At 42.5% G+C, this 15,891-nt stretch overlaps 1 protein-coding gene across 1 annotated transcript in view; it reads left to right on the top strand.

Moving 5' to 3' along the window:
• The window catches only part of SEMA6D (semaphorin 6D), a 751,241-nt gene that overhangs the window by 182,935 nt on the left and 552,415 nt on the right, over positions 1 to 15,891 (top strand). The window contains exons 2-4 of the mRNA XM_064292008.1: positions 3,369 to 3,418; positions 4,412 to 4,462; positions 5,325 to 5,433. The gene's annotated coding sequence lies outside the window, so the exon portion shown is untranslated. The remainder of the gene's footprint in view (positions 1 to 3,368; positions 3,419 to 4,411; positions 4,463 to 5,324; positions 5,434 to 15,891) is intronic.

The raw sequence follows: 15,891 nt of genomic DNA, 5'->3' as shown, positions 1-15,891 counted from the left end.
TGTAAATTAGATCTCTTCTGGTCAGTTGGGCAGGTAGCTGTCTTCCAAATTTCTTGGTGTAGATGAGTGAGCACTTCCAGTGTTTCATCTGTTTGTTGAGACATCTCAACTGGTATTCCATCAATTCCTGGAGCCTTGTTTTTCACCAATGCCCTCAGTGCAGCTTGGGCTTCTTCCTCCAGTACCATTGGTTCCTGATCATATGCTACCTCTTGAAATGGTTGAACATTTACCAGTTCTTTTTGATATAATGACCCTGTGTATTCCTTCTATCTCCTTTTGATGCTTCCTGTATTGTTTAATATTTTCTTTGAAAATATTGTATTCAGGTATAATCCATACTGAAGGCTGTGGTCTTTGATCTTCCTCAGTAAGTGCTTCAAGTTCTCTTCACTTTCAGCATGCATATTTGTGTCATCTGCATAAGGCAGGTTGTTAATGAGTCTTCCTCCAACCCTGATGCCTTATTTTTCTTCATAGGAACAGAGAAAATACACCAATGGTTCAGGGAGAGTCATTCTTAAAATAGAAAGAAAATTCATCTCAACCAATGCTATTAAACCTATTATATTTCTACCCCAGTTCTAGGTAAATAAGACAAGGCCCTTCCTTGGAAAAGAACAGAAGGACTTGTCTAAAAGAGTACATGGATTACCCAATGAACATTTACAATGATCGTTGCCTTAGGAGACACAGGAGCACATATGAGAACACAATTTTTGCTGAGCACATCAGGACAGTTTCAGCCTAGATTTGGAGGATTGTTTCATCAGGGTCCATGTTGTACAAAGGGGAGAATGAAGAAAGGAAGAAGAATTCCAAGCAGAACTGTATAAATACAGAAGGGAGACGAAAAATTCTTTGCAAGGGTGTGATCATAGGGGGTAAAAGCTGGAACATACCTTCACCTCTTCGCTTCACAAAAGAATAAAGCAAAATTAAACAAAGGTTTTTATTAAAATCTGAATGTAGCTGTATAGGCATTATATCCATTTTTTTCAAGAAATTCATCTGTCTGCCAGGTCTGTCTATGTATCCATTTCTCCATGTATCTGTTTATCCCCCATCCACCCATTTGTCAATCCATACTAAAGGCAGCAGAATTTGTTGGTGGCAGAGCCAACCATCCTAACTCTTTGTCCAGTGCCCATTTATAGTAACAGCCCCAAACCATTTTATTTTATTCTATGTCTGAATGAGAATACGGTCCAGCCTCAACTGTTTTATACTTACAACTTTCATGTTGATGACATGAAACGGGTAGATAATCTTCAAATCCTTTCTATTTGTGTTGTGAACAGTTGTCATGGATTGAATTGTGTCCTCCCAAAATATGTGTCAACTTGGTTAGGCCATGATTCCTAGTATTGTGTGTTTGTCCTCTATTTTGTGGTTGTAATTTTATGTTAAAGAGGATTAGGGTGGGATTGTAACACCCTTACCCAGGTTACATCCCTGATCCAATATAAAGGGAGTTTCCCTGGGGGTGTGGCCTACACTACCTTTTATCTCTCAAGAGATAAAAAGGAAAGGGAAGCGAGCAAAGAAGGAAGGCCTCACACCACCAAGAACACAGTGCTGGGAGCAGAGCGCATCCTTTGGACCCAGGGTCCCTGCATGGAGAAGCTCCTCGTCCAGGGGAAGATTGATGAGAAGGCTGACAGAGAGAGAAAGCCTTCCTCTGGAGCTGATGCCCTGAATTTGTACTTTTAGCCTACTTTATTGTGAAGAAATAAATTCGTCTTTGTTACAGCCATCCACTTGTGGTATTTCTGTGATAGCAGTACTAGATGACTAAGACAACAGGTTTTACTACTTGCGTAAAATGGTGCTGTGCATGACATTCTGGTGGAATGCTCCAGAGAAAACAAGGGAGCCACCCAGTGAGACCAGCCTCTGGAGGAAACTGAGAAATGCCTGAATATTCACAGAGCCATCTGGTATGTTTACACAGTAACAGCAGAGACTGTAATCTTTCAACCCTCCAAAGCTAGTAGCCATGCCATCAGCCAGTTCAGCACAGAAGGCGATTTTGGTGGGTAATCCTCTCCACAGTTATCCCTAATAGTAAAGCCTATCAGAACAATGTTTACTAATATATTTCACATTAACTAGATGTATTTAAGCCTGGTTTTAGAAAACAACAACAAAAAACACATTTTAAAAGAATTATGGAATTTTTCAAAGAATCGTTTTCCTGGAGCCCAAGATTTACCCTGGGGCAGGGTCTTGAGCTTTCTCTGCAGGCAGATGATGCTGTCACTGAACTCCTCATTCGCCTGTCCAAGGACTATACGCCCACTGCACGTGGATGGGCGCCTCATGCAGAGTCTTCAGATAAAATGAGGATGTTAGTGGTCCTGGATGGATAGCAGCTTCTATCCTATGGGAAACGGTCATCATGGGCCATGGAAAGCCAGCTATGGAGACCATTGTAACCACTATTTCTTTCCTGGCATTTTTTGTTCATAATCTGTCCTTTCCATCACAGCAGCTTTGGTCTCTTTCCCCTTAAATTTATTAATAAAGAAATATTTTAAAATAGTGAAATGACAATGTATAGATTTAGCCTTTTACAATAACTGCTTTGAGTAATGGTCTCCTTATGAGAGCTCGCCATGGTCTGTTGGGAAAAAGGGAAGGGAATGAGCTGGGATGATAGGAAATATGACTTCGATTCCTTTATCCTCCTAAAGCTCCCTGAGTTATCTGGTGAAAGGATCATTTTCATGTGTTCCACTTCCCTGGTTTCTGAAATGGGTGAGAGACCACCTGGCTGCAGTTTATTTCAGGGGGCGGAAGTGGTAATATGCTAATGAGGCTCTTTCAACACTCAAATGGGTGGAGCTCTGGATGCCATCAGTCTCAGAGGAAAGCCCTACACAAGTGTACTTATGTGGCAGGGCCCTGATTCGGGGATCATAGCTGTAGCATCTTTATGCATAAGAACATCAGAGTATTTTATGAGATTATTTCCTTTTTAAAACATAAATTTAAAGTGTCCATCTCTTGGGGGAAGAGCCTCAACTCTTTGATGCCTACCTTACCTCTTAACTGTGGGGCTCTCAGGGAGTCAGGGGACAGAAGAGAAGGCTTTTCACCTTTGTGTTGAGAACAGTGTTAGTTCTTCCACACGTACTCTGGAGCCCTGGTGGCACAGGCGTTAAGAGCTAGACTGCTAACCAAAAGGCCGGCAGTTTTAATACACCAGCTGCTCCTTGGAAACCCTGTGGGGGCAGTTCTGCTCTGTCCTATGGGGTCACTATGAGTCAGAATCAACTCAACAGCAATGGGCTTTTTGGGTATACACGCTCTGCTGTGATTGATACCTTTTATGGAATTTAATGGGGCCTCCCTTTTACTCTTAGGCATCTGGATGCATGTCTTCTTCCCTTCCTGGACTGGCAATTCCTTGAGGGTAAGAACTCTTTCTCCTGTGGCAGCTGGTACGGTGCCATGCGTATGTGGCACCTGATTGGCATTTATTTAGTAATCGATTTCATTAGTCCTTCTATACCTTAGCTTTCTTATCTGTGAAAATGATTTCCTAGGGGTTGTTGTGAAGATTAAATAAGTCGATACATATAAAAATCTTAGATATGCACATAGTGGTGATTGATAAATGCCAGGAATGTGCAGAATGTTGGGAGTGTTTCCTTTTTCTTTTGATCTCCCTGAATAAAGTAGAATGAGCATAAAGATTTCAAAGGTTCTGAGAGAAAGACGCCGTGCAATTAGAAGATATTTTGATTATGTGTATACCAAGCGCTGAAAGTCATTTTAAAAATTCTAATACTTAGTTTATACCAACTAAGACAATCTCTCCAGGGATCAGTGTCTACTTGAGAGAATGAAAATAGAAAAAAGAAAAATAGAAAAGCAAAATGCTAATTACATTTCTACCTAGATTGTAATGAATTTCATTCAGAGATTCTTTTTCAAAATTTGTGTCAGTCTGGTGACAAGTTTGGTTGGAACGCTGTGAAACAGCATAGTTTCAAGGGGACAAAGAGCTGTGGGAAAGGGAAAAAGCTCTAAAGCAGATTCTAATGTGGTGGGATTAGAAGACAATACGCCAATGCGAGATTGTGTTCAAATCCACGGGCAGTGCTTGGTGTGGCTCAAAGGAGATTTCAGGTGCTCTGTATTTGACATGGTCATTCAGGCTGAAGGTTTTTTTTTTGTCCCCCCCCCTTCTTCTTCCATAGCCTTCTAAACAAGGACTTAAATTTTCCAGGATGTTCATTCCACGTTTAGAATAATGTGGCAGGGCTAGCCATATTAAGTGCATCCCGCTAATCAGTGACGGGAGTCTAAAACTGAATGAATCCCTAAGTCCACTAATGATGTCTGAATGGTACTGAAGCTGTTATCCCAGATTGCTTCTGACATGTGTGTCTTCATATCACAGTGCCAGAGTTCTTCTGTTTCCTCCCAGTCACACGCTGAGCTCGTTTAGCAGGTAAGTTTAGATCTACATGAACAACTTAGGTTTCCAGAACCTCTCAGACCTGTGCTGTCCAATGTGATAGCCATTAGCCACATATCGCCATTTAAATTTAAACTAATTGAAATTAAGGAAGATAAAAAATTCAGTTCCTCAGGCATACCCCATATCAAGTGCTCAATGTGCGGATGTGGCCGGTAGGTACCATGTTGGGTGACACAGAAATGGAACATATCCATTGTTGCAGAAAGTTCTGTTGGACAGGGCTGCACTAGACTATAGGTGTAAGGAGAGAAAATTGATCAAGGTGGCTAAAAGGGAACAAAAAAAAAAAACCCAACCTGTGGAAAAAAATGCAGGTTTACAGAAAGAATAACTTAAAAGGAGTTCATTTTCTTCATAAGACAATTCAGAAATGGTTTCTATTCAGCTACCTCCATGGATTTTTAAAAATGCTTATGGATCCTTAATTATATTTAGAGAGGAGGACAATGATAAAGTCAATATAAAATAAAATGAAATGTAAGGCTGCAATGAAGCACTAGCTTATAGGAAGTGATGCAGCTGGCAGAATTTATTGGGGTAGTAAACGGGATAAAGCATAGGCTCGGAAACCAGGCAGCCTGGATTTGTCTCTTGGCTAATGGTGGCACCCTTGGGCAAAAACAGGCAAAATCTCTGCCCGCCTCCCAACCAGGTTGTCCTGAAGATTAAATATGGAAACATGTGTGCAGCAAGCAGCACATACAGGTGCTTGGTGATTATCAGGCCCTTTCTTAATGATTCGGTCTTCCTATCGCCTCAGGGTCTTTTGCCTTCTTCCCCCCTTGTATCCAGAGGAAGCCACCACTTCCATGCTGTCTGCTCTGTGTTTCAGGATTTGGCTGTGCTGAAGGTTAAACTCTCTTTCTGAGATAGCCTCCCCACCATCACCGCTTCCAGATAACACCATGCTTTCGTTCAGTCCAAATGTACATATCCCCTTGGTAAGTGACATGAGCAATGGGAAGCTGGTGCCCCATGGCAGACCAATCTTGGAGTTATTTTAGGAAAATTTTATTATTACTATTTATTATTTTGAGTTACATCAAAAGGGGGGGATAGCATTAAAATAGAAATCAGGGGATCTGGGCTTAAATCTCAGTGCTGACAATGATTTGTGCAAATTCAATAACTCATGGGCACTAATTTCCTCATCTATTTTATAAATGAAGATTGGGCTAGAAAGTCTCTAACTGCCCCTTTCAGTTCAAACATGTGTAAGAACTACTCACTGTGTGCCTCCCAGCTAAACTGGCAGGGACTGTGAGGGCAGTCTTCTGCGTCCATCCCCAAGGTCTCGCCTAGTGCTGGTCACTTAGGCCATGCCCAGTGCTTACTGGTGGGAAGTGTGAATGAGATGGAGGCCAGCTCGGCTCCCTTGCACATGCTTTTCTGCTGGACGCAGGGTTTCTCACCCACCGCCTTCACTCCACTCCGCCTCTTGCATCTCACATCTCTGCTCTTTTCTCTTTCAAAAGTTACCGTGGCTCCACGTGTTACTCTACCATTTCTGATTTCTTCATAAGGACAGGGCTGGAAAACAAACCGTAATGTGTAATTATCATTAAACACTCTCCTAGAAGACTTCCAATTTAATAGAATTACCAAGATTTAAAAACATTAAAACAAAAATGAGCTTGTTGGAGTAAATTAGGCTTCATAAATGTGCTCCTTTTTTTATTACCAAACATTGGTTTCTGTGGTCAGCTTCTCTAAATTATTGAAAACTGAGTGGACTGCCTTAATTGGCAAGGAGAAATGTCATCAAGCACTCTGATGGTAGCCAAGTCAGGGGACCAAGGCATGTGGGGATGAAGACACAAAGGGGAAGGGAGGAGGGAGCCTGGTTGGCTACATAAAAAAAAAAAAAAAAAAAAACACTTTTTTTTTTTTTTATAGTCAAGTGGAAATCATCATGAGGAAATAGACACACCTGCCTTGGTGAAGCTCTGTTAGGATAACAAGACTAGTGCAGGAGAGGAGCAGATAGGTAGTACATGAAGGAGTTCAGCATAGATACAGAGTTTCATGATCCCATAGCCAGAATAGGAATTCTTATTTCCTAGACAGGAAACCTTTTGTTGATGACATCAGAGCTTAGCCTAACACAGACTGACCAGCAGAGCTGTCTGGGCTTCTCAGTTCTGTGCCTCACCAGGATGATTTAACTCCCGGCTCTCAGTGTCCCTGTCTAACCCAGTCAGTGGTGCCAAGCGACTCCTCGCAGGCCGTTCTGTGGGTTCACCAGCCCTGAGAAATCTGCTCCAGGCGCTGGGTTTCTTGAGTATCCCAGTAATTAGTGTGGAAAAAGCAGGACGGCCCTCTGTGGAGCCTCCTAACCACCAGCTGAGAGGAGAGCAGGGCTGAGGCCAACCATAATGAAGCCACACAGTGGCCAGTCAGCTGAAGGGTGGAGAGGAGGCAGCTGTGGCCTGAGTTTCTGCTGCCAATACAGGATTCTTCTCTCCACTTGGGGACCAGCACCCTCATTACTGCAGGACCCGTGGAGAGAGGCTGAGCTCCTTGAATTAGGGCCAGTGGGTGCTTCCAGGGGTGGTGACCTCATGCTGCTAATTTGCTCTTGGGGGAATGTGGAGGCTTTCCCTAGCCAATGACCACAGCCCTGGGAGCCTGCTGGAAGAGTCTGACTTCTTTAGCAAAACCTTCTGAACACTGCTGACCTTCCACACCTGAATAAAAGTCTATTAGACAGAAAATCTCCAAATAACTATAACAACAACACAGCTTTTATCATAATCTTTACTTTTTAGGTACAATCATTATTATGTTTTATAAAGAATTTGAGTCACAAAGAGATACGGTAACCTGTCCAAGGTCGCACAGGCAGTAGGTGTTGGAGGCTGGCATTTAAACCCAGGCAGCTTAGTTTCAGAATCAGAGCTCTCAGCCACTATGTGAAAAACACTGCCCTAAAATTGAACATTCATATAGACACCTATTTACTAAACACCTTGCACAAAGTAGGCCTTATGGGGGTGGTCTATCAATTTAAGTTCCCTTTTTAGGGTGGGATAGTAGAAAAAAAAAAAAAAAACATTTTTTTTTTCTAGGGGATACATGCCCGCATTTAAGACCAAATGAAAAATGTGCAGGGTCCAGTGTAAAATGAAAATGTGGGGCCCCTTTGTTCAGATGTTATGAAGAGTTTCCAGGTGGTTACAGCAGACCATTAAACCAAGCACAGGCCTGTGAAGAAGCTGGCCCTGCTCCCACCACCCACCCACACCCACACACACACCCACCCACACACACACACAAAGAAACTCTAGTAAAAAGCAAGTAAGAAGATTTGTAAACAGAAGGTGGGAAGGAACTGCTCAAAAGGGACCATGAAGGCCTGGAGGGAAAGGTGAGCCCTGTGAGGAAGACAACGTGCAGTCAGAAGCACCAAGCACGTCCTACCACAGAAAAGAAGCCTACAAAATAGAGACATTTACTTCCGGGTCAAGAGCCGGGTTCAGCCGAGCTGAGCAACGTAGTGTGTTCTCTAGCCTTGATCTGAATGTGGCTCATTTACACTTGTTTTGAAGCAAAAATCTCTCAGGCCATCCTGGTAGGTTGGGTGTGGAGCTGTTTTCATACCTTTGAAGCACGTCAGAACCAGCTGTGACCGAATCCATGCGCTGCGGGAGCCCAGCTGTATTATATTCTTGCACCTTTGAAAGGACTACGACTTACAGGAGTGTTTGTCTGGAAATATGTGTGAGACCGGAGAAGAAAACGTCTGATGGGGATTTTTAGTTCAAATAGGCTCGCTCCGGGGGCCTGCTTGGGGTCAACAAGCGCGAGGCTGGGGAAAAAAAAAAAAAAAAAGGAAAAGAGCAGCTTAATTACCATTATTTATAGGCCTGCCCTGCAAATATGGAATGCTGCGCAGTAGCTGTAATTTGTTTTCTATGTAACAACATAAAATGTATTCCAGAGCAGGCAGCTAGCCATCCCCCAACTCCAGGGCCCCCACCACTGTCCTTTGTCTTTCCTGCCTTCGGCCTCATACGGACTGCGGACTTCGTGTCTTCCGCCACCCCTTCTCAGCCCTTCCTCTTGTTCCTTGTCCAGAGGCGGAGGAGTCCCGCCATCTAGAGCAGCCTCGCCGTGGCCTCTATGCTCCAATCGCCTGATCCAGCACGTCGGGCAGAGCGGCAGGAGTGCCTCTCTCCAAAGTGCGAAAATAAAACCACAAAAGATCAAAAGAAAAGCATCATAGGCCAGAAATTGCCCTTATCTTTATCTCCACAGAATCCGTCAAGTACAAGTATCTGAGAGATGGCAAGCAGTAAGATACAAAAGGGAAACCGGGAGGAAATTAAAAGCAGCCCAGCGTCATTAGCCTTCAGCTGGCCTAGCAGGGCCTAAAAGGCTCTGAGAGGTTACCCCACTGACAAAGCCTTCATTAAGAATGGACTCCAGCAAAACAGACAACCTGCTGATCATCAGGCCCTAAGATGACGGCCCGACTAGGCTAGGTTAAAAAAGGAAAGCCAATTTTATTTGTGCTTTGCATGCTGTGTGGATTTTTTCCTCCCTTGCTTGGCATATACAGTCCTGCCTCCTCCTGGGGTTTGACGTGTCGCTTGGCGACTTGTGGATAACCTTCATCTCTCTGCACCTACCACTGTGCCCAGGGACTCCTGCTCCCACTGAAGCCCAAAAAACTCCTTAGTGGGGATAAAATGGCTCTGAATACCTCTTCCCTCAGTGGCAATTTGTTTCTAACATCAGCATCTAATCTCTTAACTGGGACGAATTTTCGATATAGTTATGATGAAGCTAGCCTGGTCATGCCTGAGCAAATTTAGACATAGTGTTAGAAACAGGACCTGCCAAAGTTTTTTCTGCAACATGTTTCATTTAGGGGAAGTATAAATTTTGACCTGGGTCATTATGAGCTGACCTCTCTCTACAGTATCAGTATCTTACTCAAACTTGGATAAAACTGATTACAAATGATGAAGTAGGTTTGGACCAGAGGTCAAATAACATGCTGCTCCAATTTCAGTTACTTATATGTATGTCGCTATGGGGTCACTATGAGTCGGAATTGACTCGAGAGCAATGGGTTCGGGGTTTTTTTTGGTTTATATGTATGTATGTTGTAAGCCCTAGTTCTTTGTCCGCTGGTACCTTACGCATCCACATTTTTACTGTCTTACTGTTGATACCAGAGCTTTTGTGTCCAGCCGTGCAGAGAACCCACCTCAGGACTCCAGGGGAGTCATTCATGTAACTTATGTGGATGGCGCCCCCTGGAGTTGTGCAGTGTAAACTTGCATGACTATACGTGGCATCTCGGAGTCTCCCATAAGGATGAGAGCAGCAATCTATTTCAGAACATATAATAAGAATACAGAGATGGGGGCTGTCTTAGGCATCTAGTGCTGCTGTAACACAAATACCACAGGTGGATGAATGGCTTTAACAAAGAGGAATTTATTCTCTCACAGTCTAGGAGACTAGAAGTCCGAACTCAGGGTGCCAGCTCCAGGGGAAGGCTTTCTGTCTCTATCGGCTCTGGGGGAAAGTCCTTGTCATCAATCTTGCCTGGTCAAGGAGCTTCTCGGCACAGGGACCTTGGGTCCAAAGGACACGTTATTCTTCTGGCTCTTGTTTCTTGGTGGTATGAGGTCCCTATGTCTCTCTGCTCGCTTCTGTCTTTTATATCTCAAACGAGATTGATTTAAGAAACAACCTAGTCTTGTAGATTGAGTCCTGCCTCATTAATATCACAGAGGCAGGATTTACAACATATTGGAAAATCACGTCAGATGACAAAATGGTGGACAATCATATAGCACTGGGAACATGGCATAGCCAAGTTGACACACATTTTGGGGGGACACAATTCAATCCATAATGGGGTACAGTCCCTGCATATAAAAAGAAATTCTTGTGACAAAGGTAAATAAGTGAAGACATAAAAGTTGCAATAAATGCCCTAGGATGACATTAGAGGTACGTATAGACTGCTGTCGGGAAGTAGAAAGGAGAATTATTAACTCTGCTTAAAGGCACCCAGGGAAACTTCACAGAGGAGATGACATTAGACCTTGGTCTTCAGGTATAAGCATTCATCGAGTGAATAAAGCATTTCAGGCAGAGGAACCCTTGGGTAAAAAGACACAAGATTATGAAGAGTACAGACTGTAGTGGCAAGAATTTTCCTATTGCTGGAAATAATGGGTACAGTGGGTACAGGCAAGAAGGGGTGTGATGAAAGATACAATTAGAAAGGTAGGTTAGGGCAAGGTCACATAGGACCCTTGTTCAACTGTTGGGAGATCAACGACAAAATTTTATCAAAAAATGGATAAGTAGGTCTGCTTAGCCAGTGAAACACCAATCATAAAAACGTCAGCCAATAAAGCTTTGTCTTGCCTGCAGAGACAGCAAAGTAATGGTTAAAAGCGTGAGCTCTGGATTTGGAATACATGGGCCATCCCATATAGTTATTTAACCTCTGAAAGATTCACTTTCATCAGATCTTAAACGGTGTTAATGATTCCACCTGCCTCCTAAAGTTCGTATGAGTTTTATATGAGATAATCCGTGGAAGTGACTTGCCAGGGTGTCTGCTACTTAGTAATTACTCAGTAAATATTGGTCGATCTTCGTATGCTGGTGCTGCTTCTCCTCTTTGTGCTCTCTCTTCCTCATCTCCTCTTCTTCTGCCCCTTCTCTTCCTCTTGCTCCTCCTTCTTGCGAACTTCACTGAGTTCAGAGTCCAGGGTTTCTCCTTCACCCTGCTCTGGCTAGATTGTAAATAACTAGGTTAGTTTATGGACAGCCAACCCTAAATCATCCAGATATCTATTTGGTATTAGCAACACTGATTGAAAACAGATGAAAATCAGGTAAATTCCAAGCATTTCATCTTCTCACACCAAATAACTACTGTGTTCATTTTGGCTCCATTCCCTTCTGGAATAATCATTGGGTATGTGAACTGGTTCCTGTTCATTGCTTTTCCATAATTTTTTTTTTTCTCTAAGCCATTGCAAAATGTTGGTTTATGCTACGTAAAAAGGAATTGCTGGAAAGGAGACCTGTTAATCTGGGATTTTGCCATTATGACTACCTTCCTCCATGCTTTACACACACAAGCACACGCATACACACATACAGAGAGAGGGACAGAGGAATAGTAATACAGTTGGCCTCCTCGTCAAATAATACTACAATCCCATAGCCTTGTATTTAAGCTGACAACCCAGGCATCTCTTTAACATTTTAGTTAAATAATGTTGGAAAACAGCCTTTTTGCTTTTCTGATGACAAGCCTTGGCTCAAAACCAATAACTCCCAGTTTAGCTTTGACAAGATGAGGACACTTCTGATAGACCAAGGGCCCGCTGTAGCTTAATGCTCTTTTTCTTTTCATAAGAACATTGGGTGTGTGACTTGAACTTAATGTTTGGGCCCAACATAAAATAGTAGAAGACAAGCCTTTTACCAGCCTCTCGGATCTCTCTCCAAAGGTGCACTCAGCATTTCTTCTTTCTACTTAGACACCACACCTTTTACTATACTTATTCAGTCTAAATGCTGAGCACATAATCCGAGAAGCTGGATTATATGAAGAAGAATGCAGCATTAGGACTGGAGGAAGACTTATTAACAACCTGCAATATGCAGATGCCACAACCTTGCTTGCTGAAAAGGAAGAGGACTTGAAGCACTTACTAATAAAGATCAAAGACCACAGCCTTCAGTATGGATTACACCTCAACATAAAGGAAACAAAAATCCTCACAACTGGACCAGTAAGAAACATCATGATAAACAGAGAAAAGATTGAAGTTGTTAAGGATTTCATCGTGCTTAGATACACAATGAACAGTCATGGAAGCAGCAGTCAAATCAAAGGATGTATTAGATTGGGCAAATCCGCTGCAAAGGACCTCTTCAAAGTATTAAAAAGCAAAGCCGTCACTTTGAGGACTAAGGTGCACCTGACCCCAACCATGGTATTTTCAGTCACCCTATATGCATGCGAAAGCCAATGAATAAGAAAGACCAGAGAAGAATCAATGCCTTTGAACAATGGTGTTGGCGAAGAATATTGAATATACCATGGACTGCCAGAAGATGAACAGCTCTGTCTTGGAAGAAGTACAGCAGAATACTCCCTAGAAGTAAAGATGGCGAGATGTCATCTCACATACTTTGGACATGTTATCAGGAGAGACCACTCCCTGGAGAAGGACATCATGTTTGGTAAAGTAGAGGGTCAGTGAAAAAGAGGAAGACCCTCAATGAAATGGATTGACACAGTGGCTGCAAAATGGGCCCAAACGTAGTAAGGATTGTGAGGATGGTACAGGACTTGGCAGTAGTACGTAGGGTCACTACGTGTCAGAACCAGCTTGATGGCACCTAACAACAGGAAAAATGTAGACACCAGAGTTCATAACTCTAAAACCATTACAAGAATAACCCCTAGGACATGGCAAACTAGCAGCACTGTGCTAAGCTCTCCAGCTTGGGCAAGCCCCACGTAGGTGACTGTGCAGTGGCTCAGGGAGCAGCAGCGGTGGGTTGGAGGCAGCTCCATAAGCTGGTGATCAGAAAGCCTTGAGTCTCAAAGCCATAAAATCATTCCATAAACCACACTCTCTAACTCCATCATTGAAGAGAAGAAATAGGTTTGCCTGGCCCATTTGCTACTTCCCTCACGTACTCGCTTCACAACCTGGACTACCCTTTCAGGTATCTTTTCTCTTAACAGAAAAGCAAGAAAACCGGTCTTCATTGAACTATATGACGGACACAGTAAGAGTTCAAAATGCTAGTTTAACCCTGGCAGTAATTCCCAGACCTCTCCATTTCTGTCATAACAGATACATAACTAGAAGCTTAAAGTTCATGTAAGAGTAACAGAGGAAGAACTGGAGCCCAGTTTCATCTGACCAGAAATCTTTTACTTTCTGTTCCATCTCAACATTTAAAATTTCTTCAAACTGCCCCTAGAGAGAGCTGCAGTCTCCACTAGAGATGATCTTGGTCCATTTAGAAGCTCAGGGATTACACTGAACATTCCCAACTGAACTGTGAGTTCTTGGGAGGAGAGTTACATTGTTGCTTTTGTCTAAAAGTGACTTGAGGACTGCTCAATATGCCATGAACAATATGGAGTAAAAGAAGATACCAGATACCTTCTCCAAACCAAACACCAAACCAAACCGGTTGTTTTCAAGTCAATTCGGACTCATGGTGACCCCGTGTGACTGTAGAACTGCACTCCATAGGGTTTTTAGGACTAACTTTTTGGAAGCAGATTGCTAGGCTTTTTATCTGAGGTACCTATGGTTGTGTTCCAACCAGGGCTTTGAACCCCTTATATCCAATTTGACCCTCTGTTGATAATTTGCATTTCCACCCCAGATATACTGAATCAGAATCTGCATTTTAACAAGATCCTATTCCAGATATGCTGACTTAGAATCTACATTTTAAAATGTAGATTCTGATTCAGTATATCTGGGGTGAAAAAGACAAATTCTCAGCAGGAGGTCAAACCAGAAATAACCAGTTTGAATCCCTGGTTCCAACAGCCAACCTTTTGGTTAAGAGTTGGATGCTTAACCGTTTGCTCCACCCAGGGACTCCGTACTTCCCTATGGTTCCATTTATAAAAGCGGAAAGACAGGCAGATCTAACTGACAGTGTCTGAAACCAGAATAGTGGTTATCTTCAGAAGGTAGGAACTGAAGGTCCAAGAGGTTTCTGGGCTGCTGGTCGTGCTCTGTTTTCATGATATGGGCTAGAAACATGGGAGTGTTCCATTTGTGAACTTTAATTGAACCACATACCTATGATTTGTAGAGCTTTTCACTATGTACATTGTAATTCGATAAAAACATTTCCAAAAGTTGCATCAGTCTTAGAGCTTAGAAGGCTTGATTGCACTTCTTTGAATCGTCTGACACCTTTACAATGTATTGAAATTTTCAGGGCTGGGGGCGGAGACAATGGTTTAAAACAGAAGAAACATCTTAGAAAATTGCCCTCCCGTATCTTTCCATTATTGCTGATGTTTCATCTGCAATGTTGGGCTTGGTGTTAAAATTTGAATCCCAATATGTTATCATGGTTTTAAATCTTCCTACTGAAATTTGAAAGTAACAATTCTCCTTTTTCCTCTTACTAGAAGATACCGATTATGATGAAATGTGGTTCGTTTCTGAACCTTCCTGATCATTGTAGTAATCACTGATGTATTTTACTGCATACATAAAAGGTTAGTGTATCAGAATTGTGTTGGATTACCAGCACCGGCTAAAGTATATGTTATTGCCATAAAAAGGAAGTTTCTAGCCAAGGAGGAAGTCTTCAAATAGTGAGACACTGTAATTCTGACTAGAAAATCTACATGTAATGTAGTAAGCATTCACATCCTTTCATGAGGCAAACACTGAAAAATAAGTATGAAAATAAAGTCAAGCAACCAGTTACCGTCAGTAGATTCAAACTCATGATGACCCATGTGTATCAGAGTAGAATTGTGCTCCATAGTGTTTTCAATGGCTGATTTTTCAGACGTAGATTGCCAGACCTTTCTTCTGAGGTGCCAGGATGGACTTGAAACCAAAGCCTTTTGGTTAGCACCTGAGTGCCGTAACTGCTTACACCACCAGGAACACTGGTATGAAAATAGCCTGCATTACTTGAAAGCGTATTTTATGACAGACACTGTTTTAAGCATATTACATTGGATTGAATCGTTTGTCAGCCCTTTGAGGGAGGTACTATTGTTATTCCCATTTACAGGTGATATAAGGCACACATGTGTTATGTAACTTGCCTCAGGTTATATAGTCAGTAAGTGGTAGAGCTAGGACATAAACCAACTCAGTTTGGCTTCTATTTTCTAGCAAAGGACAAGTGGGTCATTCTCAAGGTTTCACTTTCTCACTCTCCAATACTTAGAGACGGTTCCTTAGGATTTTAGGAATAACTTAAATGGAAAAATGGCGAGGGCTTGACAGGCTTGAGGCAAGAAAAATGGGAAGAAAATGTCATAAATTAAGGAGTAGGGATGATTATATGAAGCAGGTATTGATTTCATTTGATAGAAAGAAAGAATGAGATACAACATGGGAGACAGCAAAGAAAATGGTGTAACTTAGGGCAACATCGTAAAGGACTTTGATGCAGAGGGCAAGACTGTGGGTATTACTTGCTTTTCATCAGTGTCCAGCCACTGGACAGGGTCTGTTCAGTAGGTGCAATGCCAAACAAAGCAATGGATGGGCAAATACCACAGTTGGCCTGGGTTCCCTGTCCATAGAGATCCCCATTTACTTTTCCCTTAGCGGTACTGCTCATGATTTCTTAAACTGGACTCTTGACCCAAGAGGACATTCTGGAAACATTTTGCTGTC

This window comes from Loxodonta africana, chromosome 10 (genome assembly GCF_030014295.1).
Source record: "Loxodonta africana isolate mLoxAfr1 chromosome 10, mLoxAfr1.hap2, whole genome shotgun sequence".
Classification (NCBI taxonomy): domain Eukaryota; kingdom Metazoa; phylum Chordata; class Mammalia; order Proboscidea; family Elephantidae; genus Loxodonta; species Loxodonta africana.
The sequence above is the reverse complement of the archived record's forward strand: the minus strand, read 5'-3'. Positions and strand labels throughout refer to the sequence as shown.